Source organism: Rosa chinensis, chromosome 4, assembly GCF_002994745.2.
Source record: "Rosa chinensis cultivar Old Blush chromosome 4, RchiOBHm-V2, whole genome shotgun sequence".
In the NCBI taxonomy this organism is placed as follows: domain Eukaryota; kingdom Viridiplantae; phylum Streptophyta; class Magnoliopsida; order Rosales; family Rosaceae; genus Rosa; species Rosa chinensis.
The window spans coordinates 3,324,047-3,340,175 of NC_037091.1; the positions used below are offsets into that span (position 1 = coordinate 3,324,047).

The 16,129-nt window shown below is 37.7% G+C and overlaps 1 long non-coding RNA gene across 2 annotated transcripts; it reads left to right on the forward strand.

The window, feature by feature from the left end:
• The first annotated feature begins 986 nt into the window (after nucleotides 1-986).
• LOC112200733 lies at nucleotides 987-3,936 on the forward strand. Of its 2 annotated transcripts, XR_002936440.2 has the most exons (5): nucleotides 987-1,455; nucleotides 1,546-1,781; nucleotides 2,823-2,988; nucleotides 3,408-3,503; nucleotides 3,617-3,936. It is a non-coding gene; the product is annotated as an uncharacterized LOC112200733 (long non-coding RNA). The 2 variants fall into 2 exon arrangements; XR_005810194.1 differs by having other exon boundaries at nucleotides 3,408-3,936.
• Nucleotides 3,937-16,129: the final 12,193 nt, after the last annotated feature.

Consider the following 16,129-nt stretch of genomic DNA (forward strand, 5'->3'; position numbering starts at 1 on the left):
TTTATAAAAAATAAAAAAATAAAAAAAACAAAAAAAAAAACAGTTAAGCATAGTATATACTTAGAATAGTCCTATCACATCCACTTCTAAGGAGTATAATCAAAACAAAGAAATTATAACTCCGAAGAGGAATAAAATGAAACAACAAAGTTTCTATATTCTTTGCGATCTCCTTACTCAAAAAAAAGGAAAACACAACCCCATCATTCTTTCATAAAAAAGAAATAAAATCTGAGATCCAAAACCACACCGATTTGCACCAACATCAGACATATCTGATCAAAAACCAAGCAGCGCGAATGAAACAACACAAATAGAAGAGACGAGCCGCCAACAAGACTAACTTGATCCAATATTGAAATTAACACCCTGCCATCATCATTATAAACGACATTAAAAGGGTAATTGAGGCCGCAACCTGTGAGTAAAGGGTATTAACGAAATCATCTACTGTCACCACCAAGGAGGGGTGTAGGAAGGGGTGCTCTGCCACCATTCGAGTCTAAAATACAAGACCAACACCAACCAGAGTAAGTCACAATCGAGAAACCTCTCTTATAAGAATCAAGAAGAGACATTAATGAATCACTTCCTCACCGTCATCTTTGAAGAAACTAGAGAAGACGAAAAGCCCATTGGTTAAGGTTGTAGTGCTGCCACCAATTCAAACTGGTAGCAACCCTGAGTAGAGAGAGAGAGTGTGTGTGTGTGTTAATGTGGCATATGCATATGAGGGAAGAAAAAAAAAAGGTACACTATTTTGCTTTTAAAGGAAGGAAATTTTTGATATATTTTTTTTAAGATAAAAATGATTTGCTCTTCATTTTTTTTTTTGAGAGATTTGCTCATCATTAATCAAGCTTAACCATGAGGACAATGAGGTTCATTCACCAACCAAACAATCTAGGAAAAACTTATATTGGACTAGTAAAAACCAATTAGACTCTTGTGTTAGAGATCCTAAACCTTCAATCCCAATTTGACACTTCATCGATTTTTTCTTAATAATATTCTTCGACAAGCGCCAAAATTTTTGGCCAAATATTGAACTTCCCTCTCGAATGAAAAAAGAAAGATTCTTGTTCTTTCAAAAAAAAAAAAATGAATGAAAAAGAAAGAGATAGAAGACCGCCTTCAACGGCGTCGTCGAGGAGCTCAAGAATTTCACGACTCGCGTCCCCCAAGTGCTTCCCCTTTCAGGCGACGGAGGAAGCACCGCCGATATTGTCCGCGTCCTCAGAGAGACTCATTATCTCAAATCTCCTCTTCAAATTGGATTTCGGGAGTCCGATGCCGGCGATGCAGGAAGATCCGCCGGACGGCTGAGGCGATATCCAGAAATCCGAAACCGTTACTGCGATGGTCCTCAGAACCAAATAGAAAAATGCCAGCTACAGCTCGTCGAACACGAAGACATCGATGATGAAGACGACCTCTTCGAAGCGATCGATGAGAGTAAGCTTCACAAGCCTTCGATTCCGTTCAATTTCCTTTACATACTTTGATTTTATATTTTGATCATTTTGCTCTGGTAATTGATTTCAGTTAATTTTCAAATTCCTGATGGATTTTCTTAGTGACTTCTCGCCGGAATTGAGTGCGTTTGCTCCCAATTTTATGATTAGAAGTAAATTTCAAGAGAAAATTGCTTCAGAAGTGACTAAATCGAAGTTTTAATGGAGCGATGAGAATTATGTGCAATGATTGCTCAGGGAATCAATGCCGGAGATGTTAAGAAGCTTCAGGACGCAGGGATCTACACCTGGCAATTCACCAAGAAGGTAAAGCCAACTTCACGTCTCACAAAATTAGTATTTATGTATTGATCACTATAGAGAGATAATTTGTCATTTTTATTCATGTAGTGCTTGTGTACTACATTCTAAGGAGACTTGATATGATTAATTATACAGTTTCTGACTTTCTGTTTACTTTTTGGCTGGAAACAGACATATGATTGTAAATCCTGTAGAAAAATAATGGTTCATTAGTTTTGCTAATATTAAACAGGGAAGAAATGTTGGAAGGTCAACAACATAATAACATATTTACCCGTGAAAGGATCAAAACTACATAATATTAGACACCTCATTTACACAAAACTTGTAGTTAGTTCATAGAAGTTTCACATTAATCAATAGTTAGTTAGTTATTCAATTCATTGTTAAGAAGAGGAAACTACATGTTCTTGTCTAAGATGGGCTTAGCTCTTCATCCTCGAACCCAGAGTTCGTACAAAATTAAGCGTCGTTAAGTCGTTTGCTTAAACTTCAATCAAATCCGGTAGTTAATTCAAGAGTTCGGTTGGAGTGTTTAAACTTTTTGGTGGTCATGGAGTGCTCGCCAACATGGTTAAGGATTTCACAAAGGATAATATGAGTCATTGTTTTGATCGCCTATTTCTTTTTGAAACTGTAAATGTTCAAGTTGGATTTCCTTACTGTTATTGTTGTTTGGCCAGAACTTGACTGGAATTAAATGTTTATCTGAGGCCAAAGTCGATAAGATTTGTCAAGTTGCTGAGAAGATAGTGATTAGTGCTCAAACTTGTCATAATCTGAAATGTTCATCTATATTTTCTGAAGTTTTTCGAGTGATAAGTTTCTTCTCAATTTTCATTTGTTTTTGGACTGCTGCAATGCCATATCCAGTAAAGTTAAATGCTAATATTGCTTTTACAACTGTGTATCCCATGTGTAGTCTTTCTCGCATAATAAACTAGTAGCTAGCCTAAGATTTTCATAATTAAACATGCAGTTTGATTCAAATACCACGTTCTATACATCAAGCCTTGCTGACTGAGCTTGTTTGCTACTTTTCAGCTTCCTACTAACATGCATGGTGGGAATGGAAAGGTTGCTTACATTGATACTGAGGGAACTTTGTATCCTTTTCCTTTGTCCATCCAAACTAATGTTTCATGTTGCTTTTTATCAACAAAGGATGACCAAGAATTATCAACATAGGATCATTCCTGCTGACATACAGGTATAATGTCTGGTTCAATTTCTTCTTAATATATAGATGTAATTGAAATCTGCAGAAGTATCTTCTAGGAAGATGTTATTTGTATCACTTTGAAATTCCATTTAAGTTTAATCTAATGAAATACAGTTAAGGAAATACCTTATTGTTTAACTGGAAGACTTGGAAGGTGTTTTGGAATTTGATTAGAACATAGAGTCATTAAAGCGTTCATGTCATTAGTACTATGAACCATATTAAGCTTTCAGTTATCAAGTTGTTAAACTGAGACCTTGTCAAGCTTTCGTTTTGTAAAGATTTCAATCGTACCATCAAACTATGGAATGTTTATTTATTTACAATTATCATGTATTCAGTGTGTTTGATAATAAATTGATAAATAAATTGAGTTGTTAACCTTCAAATTTTTGGGGTCCTGCAAGATATACTTTGAAGAAACACGCCGCTAACACACAAGTATATTGCTTCTCCCCATCTACTGAGTGTATTCCAGTTTGTATAGCCTCCTCAATGTCGAGGTAACTAGCTCTTATAATCAATGCACTCTGTTATGTGCCCCTATTTCTCTCTTTCTTTCTTTTTTCTCTACAGAACTTGATGCTTTGGCCAATAACCATGAAACTATTTCCAGGAAATATAATGTATTGCAATCATCTACTTGTTCATGTGCACCATTGAGTTCAGACTTCATAGACACCATGTGGAATGTAGTATATTGTGATAGAGATCATTCCCTAACTTATCGTTTTATTAGTCAAAAGGATTAAATGATGTAATGAGATTTAGTATATCATTGTTACGCTTCTAGTTGTAGTTGATTGAGATAATTTTGAGGTAAGAGTTTCTTTTACATTGGATATATTGTACCTCTACTTTGTTTCAATAAGTGTCTAAACATGATATGGCTAATGGCTACATTGTTGGGGTGACTCTTGGGGTGACTCTGGAACAACAGGAAATTAATTAATTATTTTATTTTTGTAATTTTGCAAAAGACATTTACTGTGTGTAGTGCGCGTCGTAAATAAAAATTTATGGTGTGCTTTTGAGCACATTTACTACGTGCAAAAAATATTAACGGTGTAAGATGCGCGTTGTCACTAAAAATTTACGGCGTGCTTATGAGTACATTTACAGGGTGCATTGAAAATTCACGGTGTGCTTTTGAGCACATTTAGGGCATGCAAAAAATTGAAAATTTAAGTTTAATTTTACTGCGCTGTCTATAAGGGCATCTATTCACATGCCGTAAAAAGTTATTTATGGTGTTTGTCACACACCTTAAATGACATTTTTCTGTAGTGTTTGGTTGTTAACACAGAAACTATTGAGATGTGTAGCTAGCTGGTTAAGTAGATAAAAGTGTATATATTAGTATTTATTGTAGTTGGTTAAGTACGGTACATTGAAAATTTGAAACTCTTGCTTCTGTCAAAGAATAAGGATCCTTATTCTAAGAATAGAAAACAAAAATCAAGAAAAGGACCAAGAGTATTCGAGCAATAATTTTCTGTCACTATAAACTTGGAGAGAACCAACTTACTTGAGATCGTAGTGACATCTCAACACTTGGAAATGATCGCTTAATTCTTCCTTTGTTGAAGTAGAACTCACCCATCTCCCGACATATATATGTTTTTGAATGAAAACTCATGATCCTATTTGTTGCAAAGTAAATGCTATTCCCTAGTAACCCTTTGATATCCCTTGCTGGAAGGGACAAGGAACCAGTGTTCGACAAAAACAGAAGTTGGTCCTTCAAACATTCTACAGGAACAATCCTGTCATTCGCTGGATCAAGCTTGTATACTTCAAAACCACTTGTTCTCAGGTATGGAAAAAGGTCACTATACTCTTCATCGGCACCATGGATTTGAAAATTACCTTCCAAGTTGTTGTCTTCCTCATTGCCATCGTCATTATTATCATCCTCCTCCTCATCAGGTGCATCCTGGTTGTCCTCCTCATTGCCATTGTCATTATTATCATCCAGCACCTCCTCATCAGGTCCATCCTCATGGTTGTCGTGGGCGTCATCCTTCTTTAAAAATACATCTGTGATTTCGTGGATGACAAAGACTTCATTGTTGGTTGATGACTCTAACAAATGTGACTTGAAGCTATCGCTTAAATCAATCTGATAGTCAACATATTCTTCAAAGCCAACCGTATAGTTTGCTACTGTGTCATAAACCAACTTCAGTTCCACTGCACGATCTCTAAAACTTAAGGTGCGAGGAGATGCAGCGATGCCATTCTTATTATCACTCAAAACCAACGCGTATAGCACGCCAGAAGAAAACAATAAATCAGTAAAGGCGTCATTTGTATCTAGTACCTCAAAAATACTCCACGCATCGTCTCCAGGTCTGCAAAAGCACAATGTTTTATCATCACCATCGAAAGATGCAGCTACCGTACATGAGGTAACATCGGAGGTAGATAAAGCAATGCCATTGCAGAAAGCCAAGCCACCAGCGCATTTCCATTCGGTTGTTTCTATATACTTTTTGAAAGATGGAATTGTGCTCAAGGGTGGGAGTTGGTGTTGGGCTCCTGAAATTGGGTTTACAAGAAACATCATAGAGTTTAGGTCTTCTTCCTTGACAATGACAAACCAACCTTTACAAGATCCTAGAAACCACCCTCCTCGTACTGATTCAGGCAGCTCCACCTTGCCAACTTTGCCATCGGATAGGTCGAAAAAGCTTAAGTAGTGGTTGGAAGATTGAGGGATTACTAACCAGGGGAGTTGATGTGGAGCACTAGGGATATCTCTGCGCATAGCAACGGACCTCCAAGTCTTGGAAACGTTGCTTACGCGTATACGATCACCTATTGTGAGGCGTTGTACAATCATCTCCAAGATATCGGCAGGTAGTGTCTGCCAAGTAGGTTTGCGACGGAATATTCTTCGAATCGTCACACAACCAAACAATAAGCAGCCGCAAACGACCAGTGTCTCAATTTTCTGGCTAAAGTAACTAACTAACGAAGAGATTAAAGAAAACATTTTGCTCTTGGTTTGGCTCTCTCTATCGCCTTCTAGATAGCTCTGTGATCGATCCTCAGCTAGAACTACTTATAGAGAGGTCTCACTTTCTTAACCATTAAAACACTAACCCTTTACAATCGGGAAACGAATTCCAACGCTGACCAGCTTTGTTTTCCTTGTTAGATTAGGCGAATTAACTCAAAGGATTGGGAATTCTCCTTCTGTGTCACTGTAATTACTAATATTTGATGCCTTTTAAATTTTATACTACATGCAATTTATGTCAAATTTAGAGTAGGTACCATGATAAAAGTATTGACTTTTTAAAAGGCCATGCATGGGAGCCTTTGGATTATTGACGATGTATGTTTTATGGCTTTTTGATTTGAGACCCTCCTCTGCCATGTCCACTGTATATCTAGCTATAAATAAAGCTGCAGCTTCCCACTTCATCTCCATCATCGTCAACGTTCAATATTCAACCCTCCTTTTCCCTCTTTAACTTGCCCTCTGTAAGTATATTGGGCTATTACCATTCAACACATACTTTCCCAAGGTCACTAGGAGAGCAGAAGGTGCAGAGGATTGGGAGAATATTTCTCCTGCCTTTCTAGTGGCTCAAGGCTATAAAGGAAGATTGAAGAATCGGATCACCAAGAGGAAATCACGCTCACTGATCTTGAGATAAAGGTGTCTTTTAATTCATATCACTTTGCATGATTCTAAATTGATATGCATATCGATTAAGTTGATTTAAGATACTTATCTCCATTAAAAGGTTTTTGATATGCATATCATATTTAGATTGGATTTGCAAATAGTTAGAAAGTATTGAGTGTTTATCGAAATCAGTTTTAAAAGTTTTCCTTGTCTATCTGATTTGATATGAAAAAGAGATTTGATTGAGGAGGAGTCTTGCTCTTCTATAAAAGGTTTCGAAACTGATTTTATTGGGTAGAGTTTTTATGCTTCAAAACTTGTCATATCAGTGTTGCACTGCTGCATATGTTTACTCAAATCATTTGCTGAAAAACTCTCTTTGCATGTTATATGTTTCTTTTCTTTGCATACTCTATCATTTTCATAATTCATTCTCAAGATCAGTGAGATGATTGATTGGAAGGAAGATTGAAGATTGACTTGTTTACATGTTGTGTTGTTTGAGTCAGAAGTTAGAACAGTTGTAAAACAAGTTAGCAATTGGCTAATTGAAAGTGATTGTTTTGAACAACACTACTTGTATACTGTAAACTTGATTGTTTCATATTGGATTGATTTTTCGTGTTAGCTACGTCAAAAGCCACGCAGTGAAGTTTCCTCAGTGGAGAGGTTTACACTTCATTAGCAATTTCTGTGTACTTCTTGATAAAGCCATTTCTTATCAAGCAGTTCTATCGATCGTATTGCAATATTGTTTTGTTTGGTATTTTCACCCTCTTCTCAACTCTCATCTCTCACCAACAAAAGAAACTAGTCAAAGCCACCTGCAAATGGCTTCTACTTCTTCCTTAGCTTTCCCTTCTCTGCAACTACAATTCCAAACACCACGCAAGTCATTTACATCCACTAGCCATCTTTCCCTCCGTCCGATCTGAGCCTCCGTCTTGGGGAAATCATCATCTTCATCCTCCATCTCAGCACAACCCGCAGAGCCAACCAAGCTTCCCTTGAGGAAAATCCTTGGAAACTATGGCCTTCTGTTCGTGGGTCCCCTCAAGGATCAGCACGACTACTTCTACAACCAAGGCAGGGAGGAGTTCTTCAAGTCTCGCATCCAGAAGCACCAGTCCACCGTCTTCAGAGTCAACATGCCACCTGGCCTCTTCATCACCACCAAATCCCAGGTCGTGGTCTTGCTCGACGACAAGAGCTTCCCGGTCCTCTTTGACGTTTCCAAGGTTGAAAAGAAAGACCTCTACCACCGGCAGAGGAACTATACGCGCGCGATACTCGATCAGCTATGATCGATAATTCTGGATGTCATCGTTGATTGGTAAGTCAATTTGCAATTGGATCTAGTTCTTTTTGCCTTTGCATGTTCGTTCTCTCTCTACTTGCCTTGGGTAAGTTTGTTGTGGTGGCTCTCTATTCTATTGTTGTTGCAGTCAGCTTGTTTCATGCTCATCTATCAATCTCCTTAGATTTAAATTGGAATTGTTCTAGGTTGGATTTTATTTATTTATTTTTTGGGTTATTATCACAAATGGTACCTGAACTTATCTTCTATTTTATCAATGGTACCTGAACTTCAATTTTGATCACAACCAGTACCCGAACTTTTCGATTTCATTTTAAATGGTACCTAAGGCCACCTTTGGTCACTATTCCGGCCAAAAAAGCCAAATCTAAAAAAAAAAAAAACAAGTTCAAGGCAAGTCTATTACCAAAAAATCATCACTATATATGATTGCAACCCTTGAAATCATCAAAAATAATCACTATAATTGCCTCCCATGCCGTTTTTAGTCTGAATAGTGACCGGAGGTGGCTATAGGTACCATTTAAAATGAAATCGAAAAGTTCGGGTATTGGTTGTGATCAAAATTGAAGTTCAGGTACCATCGATAAGATTGAGGTATAGTTCAGGTACCATTTGTGATAATAACCCTTATTTTTTTTTTTTCAAACTTATTGGTGTCTAATTACATTTCAGATCTTAAACTCCTTTGCTTTCTGCAATAGATTATTTATCAGGATCAAAGAATAGGTTCATCATTATTCTTCACTCTCTCTTAAAAAGTAGGTGTTCGTGTTGGGTTTTCCAAGAACATGAGAATTGCTACTGGGTCGTGAATAGGCAATTTGAGTTACAACAAGTTCAATTGTGATGACTTGTGTTGTATGAGTATTGAAATTTGTGTTCTGATTGATATATACTATATACGTTATTTATACAAAAGTTTAGCAGAGTCTTTTGTCATGTACTCATGTTGTTTCCTTGGTAGCATTAGTTTTGCAGTTAGATACATGTTGAGCCTAATCGAATGTAACACGTTTTTGAGGCTTAAAAATGAATGGGGAATTATATGCATGGTCATCTACCTGTTATGTTGTATGTCAATAGGACAACAGAAATTCCATTACTGTTGTACAGCTTGCTGAAGGAACTGGTTTTCCCATAGCACTCATGTGATTTCTTGGTGCTCTATTTGTTTTTTGTTTTTTTTTTTTTTTCTCTCAACATATTTCACCTCTATTCTATGTTGCAGGACTTGAATAAGTGATGGGTTTTCTTGAACAGTCGTTTCCTGATGATGAAATAGCTATTGAACTTATTAAGGTACACTCTTCCTTTTCTTTAGCAATTGGTATCTCCTAAGGGAGCTACTATGAGATCAAAGCATAGACCCCTGATGAGAAACTGTCATTTTTAGATAGTCTGGTGCCATGAGTTATAATTTACTTTGTAAAATTGTCATGAAATCGAGGGAGCATCGAGAGCTGAAAAGGACAGCTATATGTAATTTGTTATGCATCATTAACTAGAGCTTAGGGTGGGATCCATCAGATGGGGTTTCTTTCTCTACAGTCTGTATTCATAGATGTGTCTTTTTGCAGCAATATTCAAAGCAGCTAGAGGAAACCATGGAGAAATTTTCACAAGGTGAAATCAAGATTCTCACATGCACTAATATAGTAGAAAGTGGGCTTGACATTCAGAATGCAAACACCATTATAATTGAGGATGTTCAACAATTTGGCCTAGCACAGTTGTATCAGGTCCTATTCTTTCTTCTTCCTTTTTTATAATTCTCAGAGGGTGCAACATATGTGAAGAACTAATATTCAAAATTGTTACCTTGGTTATTTTATGTGCTTTCATTAACTAAACAAAGTGAATAAGCTCTTTTATATCTTTAATATCTTTATATCTTTAATCTCTTTTACATATTAAGCCGAGTAATTTAAGCTTTCCTCTATTTTTGACAGTGCTAGATTTGTATAAACTTCTTTGCCTGCAATGACGTTTTTATTTTCAATTATCTAAATAATATATTTCGAACTTGTCTGAAATATATGGCTTGGGCCACGGATATTGGCCCAGATTCTCCGAGACACCCCATATCAGGAAAAAATGTTAATTTTTGGTTCAAACAAAAAGAATGGTGCGTGATGAATTCAAAAGAAAAGACTCATCCACCTATAGTTTCTTGTAATAATTACGTCGTGATTGATACATGCACCGTAAATATAGTATCAATCACAGCATGCAACAAAAGATTGCCGTAAATATATATCAATTACAATGTGCTTTAATATGTGTTGTAAATTTTAGATGGTAAAAGCCCAATTTTCTTGTAGTGAATGGGTGAGAGTACGTAGTTGATCAGATTTTGGTTGGGATTTGTTGCATCCCAAATTAGTGTAGAACTGTGATTGGAAAAGATGTAATTTACTTTGTGTTGATGAAATTACAATAAAAATTTTAATTTTAATTTGAAAAACTCATTGAAAATTAGGTTGAGATGCATGAAGTCCTCTGTAGAGTAATATCGGTGTAACAGAAATACTATTGATCTATCCCCCTTCATATTACAACAGCTGGACAACAAGTTGTATGGTTTTTATCAATCTATATAAATTGGAAGAACTCAAAACTTTCTTTGAAAACAAAAAGGAACAAGACACTTTTTGAATTTTTGAGAGAAAATTTATGGATCGATGAATGGTATTGATTGTTGTTATAATACATGCTACGTAAATCGTTACATACTCATGCTTATAACAAATTGTACGTGGTATATAATTGGAGTCTCCATAAAATTAATAGAGTAGTAAACCAAAGTCATAGGTTATAAGATAAAACCAATTAATTAAGGAAAAAACTCTTTTCTCGCTATTACTTTTTGACTTTGTCAAGGGGAATCCAAAGGCTTCCTAGGCCCAAGATAAACCCCTTCGGCGCATGTGAAATACTCCAACTATGCATTGCAGCACAGTGCCTGGCCAATTTGACAACTTCGGGGTTCGAACCTAGGTTGAGGAGCACGCCCAACTAGGCAAGAACCACTAGGCCACTTGCAGTGGTTTTCTCTCTATTACTTAAAAACGATTTAAATAGCTAGGATCATGAAATTAATTGATTTTTCTTTTTATTTCAGGGAGTGGGAGGAAAAGGAATTGAAAAAAAAGCATCACTTCACCATCACATTTTCAGGTGGATATACGTATAGTTCCTATTTTTATATCAACCGGAGCTATTAGGATCCCCATGCCATCTCATATGGAGGGTTACTTACTTAGTGGTGTGATGATGAGGATGAGGATGGTCATTATGATGAGGGATTACAATGGTGGGCTGGCTTGGGTCTTGATACCCTCATATATTTTACTCAATACACGTACAATTTCTTACCTCTAGATCATCCATATCGGGACCAAAAAAAAAAAAAAAATACCATCCATGCATATCTTCACCCTGATTTGATTGGTCAGCACTAATTAATAACTTCATGGTGAAGTTGCCACAAACTTGGTTGGTTGATGAGAGGATCTTGAGAACTCCGACGGTAGAGGCCATATATAAGTGACGGGCCCTTTCATTTGGATTTGCAGATAGCTAGGGCATGTGATGAGAGTACGAAGAACGGAAAAATGCAGAAAAGAACAAGAAGAGTTCCCATGTTCAGTTTGTATTTGAAAAAATGAAATTGTTTGGAGCATTTGGGACTTTGGAGAGCTAAAAAAAAGATGTATACAAATCCATATTCAATACATCCGGTCCCGTTCCCCTGGTCAGCAGCTGACCAGGGATTTTGTGCTCAACTACCGTCCGATTTGCTGACCAGGGATTTTGTGCTCAACTACCGTCTGATTTCAATCGGACGGTTGACATGTATCATCTCTGAAAAATTTAAATACATGTCAACCGTCCGATTTCAATCGGACGGTAGTTGAGCACAAAATCCCTGGTCAGCAGCTGACCAGGGGAACATCTCTGTCAATACATCCCCCTAAGTGGACAATTTGAACGAATGATGAGAACGAGAGAGAAGAATTTCTTATCCAAAAACAGCGCACAGGATGAACAGTCCTTTTTTTTTTTTTTCCTCCGTCTCTTTTTTTCTCCTTCTTCCATTTTGTGAGATGTTTCTAATACGCATCTATCCACTACTTAACTATTTTGCTATTTGTTTATGCATAATGCAGTTATCTATTTATGACTTTGAGTTAGTTTATGCTAATATTCAATACAGTAAAATGAAAAAGAATTCGTCACTGATTCTGCTAATTTTAGCAGGCTAAAGAAATATGATGAAACTAGTCAAAATTCGGAGAAGAATAGGGGACAGGAGGGGGATTGGGTACGTGACAAACTAATCTCGTCCTCCAAAATTTTGATATTTGCCACCACAGTTATTAAAATATGGAATATGTACGTGAAAAATACATACATGTTGTAGGAGAATAGAATTGTGTGTTATCATTGATAATAGGAGCCCTTTAAATAGGGAGTTACAAGGTACCCAAAAGGTAATAGAATCCGATTACAATTGAATACCTAAAACACATTCCTATTACAACTCTAAACCCTAGTTTGTAGAGGCACACATTATGTCGATATCCTTCAACACTCCCCCTTGTGCCGCTCAAACTTGGTGATGACGCTTTGATTGTTGCCTCGTTAAAAACCTTGCCAGGTAACAAAAACCCTGTGGGACAAAAATAACCCTGGTCGAAGGACAAAAAGAGCACAACACGTCCTTCACTCTTCGAGATCGAACATGTAGACATCATGCCTCCCCCTGATGTCAATATCTCCCCCTGATTGCTACAATCATGGGAGTTCGGATAAATTTCTCAATCAAATGCTCTTCACATGTTTCTCAAAGGTGGATTTTGGTAACGACTTAGTAAATAAGTCCGCTACATTATCCTCTTATCGGATTTGGTTCACTTCAGTATTTAGAAGTGCTTGTTGTCATTTTGATGGAGGGGAGGAGGAGCACGGAAGGTGGCATTTTGCCTTGTGGGGTCTGATCCTACACTTCCGTCATTTCTTTTCTCTCTGTAGGGATAGAACAAGCCCATATCAATCGTACCTCTCAAATATCGAAAGATTGTCTTTATACCAATCTAATGGCGTTGCGTTGGCGCGGGGCTATGTCTAGCCAACAAGTTCATAATAATTGAGGTGTCCAGTCTTGTATTGTGCTAAGTACAATAATGCGCCTATTGTACATAAGTAAGCACTTCTGCTTTTAACACGTCTTCGTCATCATCCCTGGGACGAAACGGATCCCTTTTAGGGCCAAGACTACGGACGACCATGGTGCATCTTTGACTTTATCAAAAATGCCTCTTGACACGGTATACAAGTTCTGAATTTAGACAAAACCGTGTTCTCCCAAGGTCATTCCTCTCAAACTCGGATTTCAAGTGTTCAGCGGTTTCCCTTAACTCTCAAGGGTTCCAATTATGTTTATCAACATAAACCGCGACAATTGCAAATCCGAAACTTGTCATGGAAACGCGTGGGCATAGTTCATCATATCCCTTCCCAATCAAGTAGTCATTTTAATGAGCATTTCAACCTTGTTGCAAATACGCTCCGTGGTCTAGAGCCACTTGACTTGGGTAAATAAAGTCCACAGGAACCTTCATTATATTCCGTATCTAGATCCCCATAGAGATACGTAGTGACCACATTCGTAAGCTGCATGTTCAGTTATTTGGAAACTACCAAACTGACAAGGTAGTGGAATGCAATGACATCCATTACAAGAAAATATGTCTTCTCGTAGTCGATTCCAGGGCATTGTGAGAAACCTTGCGCCATAAGGCGAGATTGCCATCTCTTTTTCTCATCACGCTATCTAACGAAGACCTATTAATGTCAATAGGTTTTATGTTAGGAGGTGTTGGCATCTCGGGCCCGAAATCCTTCCTCTTCGTTAATGAATCCAATTCAACCTGGATCGCATCTTTCCATTTAGGCCAAGTTTCTCTACGTTGGCATTCTTCAACGGAGTAAGGTTCGATGTCATTGGTCTCAATAATTCCACGTCCTCATGTACACTAGTGCAGTTCGTAGAGATCTCTATATTCTTAGGAATTGGTTCTAACATTGAGGTGTCCCCCAACGATGTCTCTTGGACATAACCACAATCCAAAATATTCTCATGAGACGGATTATGAGTATCAATGATCAATTGATCAAGTTGTGCCAAACTCGCTCTCTTCTTAGGGCGAGAATCCATCGAACCAATGGGTCTCCTACTCTCTCTAGCGGAACCCATGGCCTATGACGCCATTATGTCACCTTTGTGGCGTCACCATATTACCATCCATGGTAGTGGTGCAGTACCCATCTTCTCTGGGTGGCACCATGTCCTCTTGTGGGGACATCAATCCTTGCAGGCATGTTTGCAGCAGGTATATATGATCTCATCACTTTTAGGGGATCAAGATGAGACATAGTGGGGATAGACCACGACAATTCCTGTCGTTCTTGTTGAACATTGACGTTCTAATCTCCCCCTAACGACGGGAAGATTGTCTCATCAAAGTGACAATTCGCAAATCCAGCGAAATAGAGATCGCCTGTCAAGGGTTCTACATAGCGGACTTATAGTTGGAGACTCATGTCCAACAAAAATATATATATATATATATATATATATATATATATATATGCATTCGTTGTAATGACTCATGTTGATGCGCTATAGCGGCGCAATTGGCACATGAACCGCACACTCAAATATGCATAAATACGAGATATTAGACTCGAACCCAGTCACTAGCTGTAACGCAAATAAAAGTTGAGTGGCTGCTATAAGTCATAGACGAATTAGCATAGCTGCATGCGATATTGCATAACCCAAGCGGAAATATTGGTGCGCATTACCAATGTCCGGGCTACCATCGTAGTCGTTTAATGGTGGCTTTTCCTCGAGACCAATTGGGTGTGTACATAGGAATATGATACTTGATATCAATACCCAATGATATACAATAGTCATCGAAAATTGTCGATGTAAACTCTCTAGCATTATCAAGTCAAATTGACTGAATGGGATGATCTGGGTAGTGAGCCCGTAGCCATATGTTATGTGCTAGGAGTGTAGTATGAGCAGCATTACGAGTGGATAATGGCACAACACGTGACCAGCGTGTTTGCGTATCAACCAACACCATAAAACATCTATATGGTCCGCAAGTTGGTTGAGCAAATCCATAGAATTCCCTTTGATTCTTTGTAAGAATGGAATTATTTCCTCAATCTCCTTTGCATAGGATGGTCTCAATCCTAAATAATAGGCTTTACAGAACGAAACATGGGCTTTATAATCAACCAATGAAGATTTTGGTTAAGCCATAATGTCACAATAGACTTGAGAAGTAGAGAGAGGAGTTTATGGCGTCAATGCCATGTATTTGCCGCAGGGGGTAGGCGGCGCCAGCCATGTATGGCCTGTCTTTGCACAATCATGGCGCCATGAGGCGCATGTGCAGCTCCTCGAACCAATTCTTGGTTCTTACTTTTCTTCGTTCTGAAAATGGATGTCCGTGTAAAGTCTTTAATACACGGATCATCATGTCAAAGCCTATATGTGTCAAAATCCCATAAGTCGTCTCTCATGATATGGTTGGATTCAATAACTCAAATAGTGGTTGCATACAACCCACTAGAGCGACACATAAGTTTCTCTAATACTCGTTTATGTCCGTAGTCATTAGAGGTGATGCAAAGGAACTCTGTCCATTCTCATAATATGTTTCCACATGAAAACCATTGGCTCTTATATAATAAAGTTCGAATTAAGGTATGTCCAAGACATTAAAAAGAATTGACACTTTATTAATAGCCAATCATTACATCAAAGTTTCCAAAATCTAATCCAAAATAAAATCAAAGTAAGACACATTGTAGTCACTCTATCCGTTTGGTAACTCCAATCAAATATGACCAGGAAAGTAGATAGAGATGTTGGTGGAGCAAGGCTCTCTTAAGTACCAATAATCTCAATGACTTTCCTAGACATCACATTTTATTGGGTCCGTCACATAAGAAAGAGTTAATACAATTGTCATTTATTGACTAAGGCAAATTGCCATTGCAAAAGTTCTTGGAAAAACAAAAGGACTAATCAAATCAAAGTCTGCTGCATCCCTGTGCAATTCATCTTCAGCTTTGAAGTCCTC